This window comes from Zootoca vivipara, chromosome 3 (genome assembly GCF_965207765.1).
Source record: "Zootoca vivipara chromosome 3, rZooViv2.hap1.1, whole genome shotgun sequence".
Classification (NCBI taxonomy): Eukaryota; Metazoa; Chordata; class Lepidosauria; order Squamata; family Lacertidae; genus Zootoca; species Zootoca vivipara.
Window position 1 is genome coordinate 102,598,900 of NC_142586.1, and position 6,557 is coordinate 102,605,456.

General features: G+C 45.6%; 1 long non-coding RNA gene across 1 annotated transcript; it reads left to right on the forward strand.

The window, feature by feature from the left end:
• The first annotated feature begins 1,747 nt into the window (after positions 1–1,747).
• Positions 1,748–4,303, forward strand: LOC148686386 (uncharacterized). The gene is made up of 2 exons (XR_015949168.1): positions 1,748–1,799; positions 3,744–4,303. It is a non-coding gene; the product is annotated as an uncharacterized LOC148686386 (long non-coding RNA).
• The last annotated feature ends 2,254 nt before the right edge of the window (positions 4,304–6,557 follow it).

Sequence of the window (6,557 nt, forward strand, 5' to 3'; positions counted from 1 at the left end):
CCATGTATGCCACTTTGAGCTCCTTGGAGAAATGCAATAAATAAAATGAAATAAAATAAAGAAGGTCCCCAGACCAGACCTTCTGAAGAGACTTTTCAGGGGAGGACCTGTACACAATGAGCTGCTCTAGGGACCAGAGGATGCAAAATTTATCGGCCTGAGCTGCTTTCCTTCCACACTATTCCCTGTTAGGGTCAACCCATTGGGTCTTAGTATCCAGTGCTATCAGACCCTCCAAGTGTCCCTATTTTCCAGGGACAGCCCCAGATTTACAGAAGCCGCTCCAGTTTCTGATTTTATACTGAAATGTTACAGGGGTCAGCAAACTTTTTCAGCAGGGGGCCGGTCCACCGTCCCTCAAACCTTGGGGGGGGGACTATATTTTTTGGGGGGGAAATGAACGAATTCCTATGCCCCACAAATAACCCAGAGATGCATTTTAAATAAAAGCACACATTCCACTCATGTAAAAATACGCTGATTCCTCGACCATCCGCGGGTTGGATTTAGAAGGCGTTTGGGCCGGATCCAGCCCCCGGGCCTTAGTTTGCCTACCCATGCGTTAAATGTAAAGGGGCCCCTGACCATCAGGTCCAGTCGTGTCCGACCCTGGGGTTGCGGTGCTCATCTTGCTCTATAGGCCGAGGGAGCCGGCGTTTGTCCGCAGACAGCTTCCGGGTCATGTGGCCAGCATAACAAAGCCGCTTCTGGCAAACCAGAGCAGCGCACGGAAACGCCGTTTACCTTCCCGCCGGAGCGGTCCCTATTTATCTACTTGCACTTTGATGTGCTTTCGAACTGCTCGGAGCTGGGACCGGGCAACGGGAGCCCACCCCGTTGCAGGGATTCGAACCGCCGACCTTCTGATCAGCAAGCCCTAGACTTTGTGGTTTAACCCACAGCACCACCTGGGTCCTTACTCATGCGTTAGGACGTCCCTATTTTCATCAGAGAAATGTGAGAGGGTATGGGGAGGGTAGGCGACCCCCAAGCCAAGGAGATAAGTCGTGACTGTGTACAACATTTAGAAGACATCTGAAGGCAGCTCTGTACAGTATAGGGAAGTTAGAATCATAGAGTTGGAAGAGACCACAAGGGCCATCCAGTCCAACCCCCTGCCAAGCAGGAAACACCATCAAAGCATTCTTGACATATGCCTGTCAAGCCTCTGCTTAAAGACCTCCAAAGAAGGAGACTCCACCACACTCCTTGGTAGCAAATTCCACTGCCGAACAGCTCTTACTGTCAGGAAGTTCTTCCTAATGTTTAGATGGAATCTTCTTTCTTGAAGTTTTTTAAAAAAATGTTTAATGGGTGGGGTATAAAGAATAAAACCATTATGCTGATGGAATAGGACGTCCCTATCTTCATCAGAGAAATGTTGGAAGGTATGGGGTTATGCGTACCCCAAGTAGACCCACTGAAATTAGCAGCCAGGCCTAAGTTGGGCACATTGATTTCAATGGGTTTACCCTGCACATGAAAAACAACAACCCTTTTTTACTTGTTTGTTTGTTTATCCAGTCTGCAGGTGCTGGATATGTAGATTCAACCCCTTCCCCGATTGAAAAGCTCGGCTGGCCGATTTAAATTTAGCTTGCGGGATTTATGGACTGTGAACTGGTCTGTGACTGGCGGGGAAAGAAGTGAGTTAGGCGCAGCTTTCCTCCTAGGCCTCCTCCCCCAGGGACAAATCGCTCTTGGTACGGCCCGGCCTCCCCTTCGCTGGCATGGTGGTGCTTTCCATGACGTTCGTCCGGAGTGGAGCAGCCCGGCTGCGGGGATTCGGCTTGCAAAGGGTAAGGGCGCGCGGGGGGGCTCCTAGGGGGGGGGCTCCGCTTCTCGGCAACCCTTGGCGTTGGGGGGGGAGCGGGGCAGCGGGCCTATGTAAGGGGCTGGCACGTGGCCGCTCCCTCCCTGCAGAGTAGGCCGGTTGAGACCGGCGGGGCGCTTACCTCCGTGTAAACGGGGAGAGAGGGGCGGGGCTGAGAGCCCTTTATAGGCGCTGCGGGTTCACACCCCCCCCCCAAAAAAAGAGAGAGAGCCTTTAGTTTGTCAAGCTACAGGGAGCTGATTGGAGCTGCTCTTTCCAAATACAGTGGTGCCTCGGGTTAAGTACTGTACTTAATTGGTTCCGGAAGTCCGTACTTAACCTGAAGCGTTCTTAACCTGAAGCGAACTTTCCCATTGAAAGTAATGGAAGGTGGATTAATCTGTTCCAGAGATAAAAAAACACCCCCCTAAAACAGCAATCTAACACGAATTTTACTGTCTAACGAGACCATTGATCCATAAAAAGAAGGCAATAATCAATGTACAGTACTATAAAATAAATAAGACAGTATTGTAGATGAAAAAAAATTCCGCTTGCTCCATCCTATAGGCTCCTTTCATCATCATCCTGAACATAAGTCTTGAGCAGGATCAAGTCACCCACAGAAAGAGTGAGCCCCACCAAACAGCATGCTTCTTAAGTGAATGGTGCTGTCCTTTTCCATAAAGGGTTTTAGTGGCATTAAGACTAATGTCAATGAAACAGCTGAACATAAAAGACAGTACAGTGATACCTCGGGTTAAGTACTTAATTGGTTCCAGGGTGCCATTCGCACCCCGAAAAGTACTTAACCCAAGCCAATAGAGCGCTTCTGCACATGCGCGCGCGGCGGAACCCGGAAGTAAACACTTCCGGGTCTGTGGAGTACTTAACCTGAAAGTACTTCACCTGAAGCGTACTTAACCCGAGGTATGACTTTAAAGAGATTTAGCAGGACTCGTTCATTTCCTCACCCAAATTTCACTACAGTATATCGCTGTTAATTTATTAAATTTGTCTCCCGCCCTCCACCCGAAGTTCACAGGGCATTGCCCACAACATAAAAGTACAATGCGCTTTTAGTTTATCCCCCAGATGCTCATGCCCAACTGTTTGATACCCGAGCTTTTAAGTACGTGTAACTACTCCCACTTGCCCACGCCCGTCCTTTCCTGCTCTTGTTCGATCTCCGATGGTAAAGCCCCCTTCCAGGTTTTCTGCAACTGAGGGGAACAGAGAGGTTGAAAAACGCTTTTTGGCTTCAGAGCGGTCTGCTGAAATGCATGAAAAAGGGGAATGCCATCCAGACTTGGGGGGGGGGGCTTTTGGCTGGAGACCGCTTGGAGGGTACAGGAAACCAGGTGCATAAATATTACGCATAAATAGAATTAAAACTATATGTTTGTGTTTGTGTGTGTGTGCATGCATTCATTATAATAAAATAATTTAATAAACAGCACAGCACTAGTACTTTAATTAAAAGCAGTCAGTTCCACCTGCAGGTGGAAGGACAAGGAAGGAGCCAGTCTAGCTTCTCTAGGGAGGGATTTCCAAAGACTCGGAGCAGCTACTAAGAAGGCCCTTATTTATTTAAATAAGCAGATAAGAGTTTGCTTATTTATTTATTTATAAAATAAAATTCATATTTCATTTGTAAAAGAAAATATAAATAAAATATTCCACACTTTTAACATCTATTTATGCACCTCAGGCAGCTAACAAAGTGGTAGCAAGCAAACAAAAATGATGTTAATATTTTAGAATAAAATAAAGATTATGAATTGAGATGAGGTCCAGATGTTGTGGTCCAGACATTGTGGACCACAGCTACTCGCGGGGAAGCCTAATTTAGTCCTTTATAGAATTGGAAAGAACCTGACCTGGAATTTGAATTGCCCTCTTTTTAATTTGGAAAATGTCTCTTTTTCAGGTGTGCTTCCTTTTCTCTGATACCAAAGTGAACATTGAACATTAGACAGCTGGTTCTTGCAGCTGGGCATCAGGTATCCATCCACCAAACCATGGAATCCACAGCATCAGGGACACCAAGCTCACTTCTCAGTACTGTGGAGGATAGGAAGGAAGAACTTCAAGAGCGCCCAGCTGACCAGCCTCAGAGTCCAGGTGCTTCTGTGTCTTTCTCTGAGATCTTCCGCCTGGTCCAGGCTGGGCAAGACATTCCTGGCCTGCAGAAGCTAAATATCACTCCAACAAATGGGAGTCCTACACCATCTCAAATGGCCCGAAGACCCAAACCTTGGGAGAACAAACCATCGTGACTAGAAAGCCCTATTGTCTTATTTCCACACCAGAAGTAACCATCAGTACCAAGCCTGATGGATTTGCGGACTTAAAAGAGCTCTGTGTGTGCGCACTTTTTGGGGTTTTTTAAACTCTGCTGGTTTGCATGGTCATAGATCTTGAGGACAAGAAGCTACTATTGCATTGGATTAGTTCTGCAACTTATAATTAAATGTGTCCTTTACTAAAGTGTGCTTCGAAGGCCGCCAGTCCTTTATTTAAAATCACAAGAGTAGTGTGAAAGAACCCAAAAAATGCTTCTGCACGCAAGCAATCCAAAGATTGCACCCAGAAACGTGGAATTCTGCAGTTTGTATAATTATGAAAACTAAGCAAATTTGTATATTATCTTATTTCATATAATGCATTGTCCTTTTGCTAGTCTGGGAAGAGGAAAGGACACTGAGATACCCACCCCGCCTTTCTGACTTTTGAAGCTTCACCAATCACCCATGTGTTTTCAAGAATACAATTGCAGTTGTGCAGTTCATATTATTTTAAATGAAAGCCTTTTCCTGTAGCCAGAAAAAAGTAGAATCCAATTAACGATGCCTACTTTGGGTCTCACTTGTTGGCACGCGCTATATAGCAAGGGCCTGTTTTTAAGAGAGGTCTTAAGCAGCTTAAACCCAAAATGGGAAGGGAGTGTAGAAAGATAAGAGACCCTCAACTTTCTGCTCAAGCAACCGCTGGTTGACATCTCTTAAGCCACAAAGCTGGCCTCCATCTGGCAGTGAGCTAAGCAAAGGATGCACCTGAGTAACCGACACGCTGCAGTTTAACCAAAAGCACAAAAGGCAATTCATGGAAGTGCACCTGTGGCTGAGGCTGCATTAGGAAATAGCTACTTGTAAAATTCCCACTCTTAGGATGGGTGCAAAGAGGCAGCGGTTTCGGGGTGTATATGAGACTCGGGCGTGGGCATCTCTTTTATCCATAGACAGGCACATTATCGACCTTGCAGGATCCTTGCCAGTATGGCTCCATTGCCATGGTTAGAGGGCAAATTTTGTCCCCGCTCTTAAAACACCGTTTCCCCGAGTGTGGGACTTGACTTGTCTTTATGGGAAAAGTAACTCCATGTGGGAGGGAGGCATGCACTTGGGACACCACTGTGATATTTAGCTGAGATTCCTGCATTGCAGGAGGTTGGACTGAATGACTTTCAGGGTACCTTAAAATCCTATCATTGTATTCCATCAATTTGTATGCCCTTTAACACCATCGTCTCCTAGTGGTGTAGAGTTTAAAAGTTACAATAAAATCAGTTAAAACTACTGTAATAAAAAATCCCACACTAATGTAATAAGAAAATAAATCATGAAACTTAAAATGCTTGCTGCAATGAAAAAGGTCTTCACCGGACGCTGGAAATTCAATACAGCAGAATATCATCTGAAAAAGAGTTCTAGAGGATTGGGCCCACAATGCTGAACGTACAGCAGCTGGTTTGAACTATGAGGGACACTAACAGCGACTCTGCTGAAGACCTCGGTAATAGAGGTTGCGCAAAGATTCCTGTCTGTTCCTAGCTGCAAGGCACCATCCTGAGTTGTTTTGTCTTGGCCAGGCATCCCCAAACTTTGGCCCTTCAGATGTTTTGGACTACAATTCCCATCATCCCTGACCACTGGTCCTGTTAGCTAGGGATCATGGGAGTTGTAGGCCAAAACATCTGGAGGGCCGCAGTTTGGGGATGCCTGGGCTTGGCCATAATTGTGAAAGAATTGTTGGGAAACCTTTTTTTTAAAAAAGTGCAGTTGAAACAATGAAGTTGTCAGTTCTTGCCGATCCATTCCTTAAGAGAAAGCTTGAAAGATGTGCCTGTATCATCATATTGAAGACATTAATGGCTGCATAGCTGGGTGTTCCTACTGATGGAATATTAGCAATTTAGAAGAAGGAAGCATGTAACTAGGGACAATATGCAAAGGTTCAGGAACAGGAAAGAAGGAAAGAAAACTAGTATATGATTCTCGATTGTGCTTATCCAGTCTACAAGACTGAAACAAGCAACTCACCACCCTGGTTTCTTATTAAGGAGAGAGCTGTATCCATTTCAGTATTTTACCAGGCAGTCATAACTTGGTCTTCAGAGGCGAAAGGAACCTTGGGGCTCTCCTGTCGTTTGATGAGGAATTAAGGGACCATGTTGCATGGCTGGTGTGTGGCAGAAGAGGCATTTGCTTCTTCCTGGATGCAGAATAGTGTCTCTGCTTTATTTCAGAAATGAAAGTGAGCTTCACGGGGAGTCAAAGTTTTGAAGCCCTGAATTTGCTAACTCTCATTTCAACCCAGGAACTTAGCCCCAGCCCTGTAATCTTCTACCCCAATTTTAATTCTACTCCAAATGCCAAAGGCAGATATATTGGGTTCAGTAATAGAACATTCTACTTTGGTCAAATTTTGGAGCGTATAAAAATTTCAGATTGTTAAGGATCCT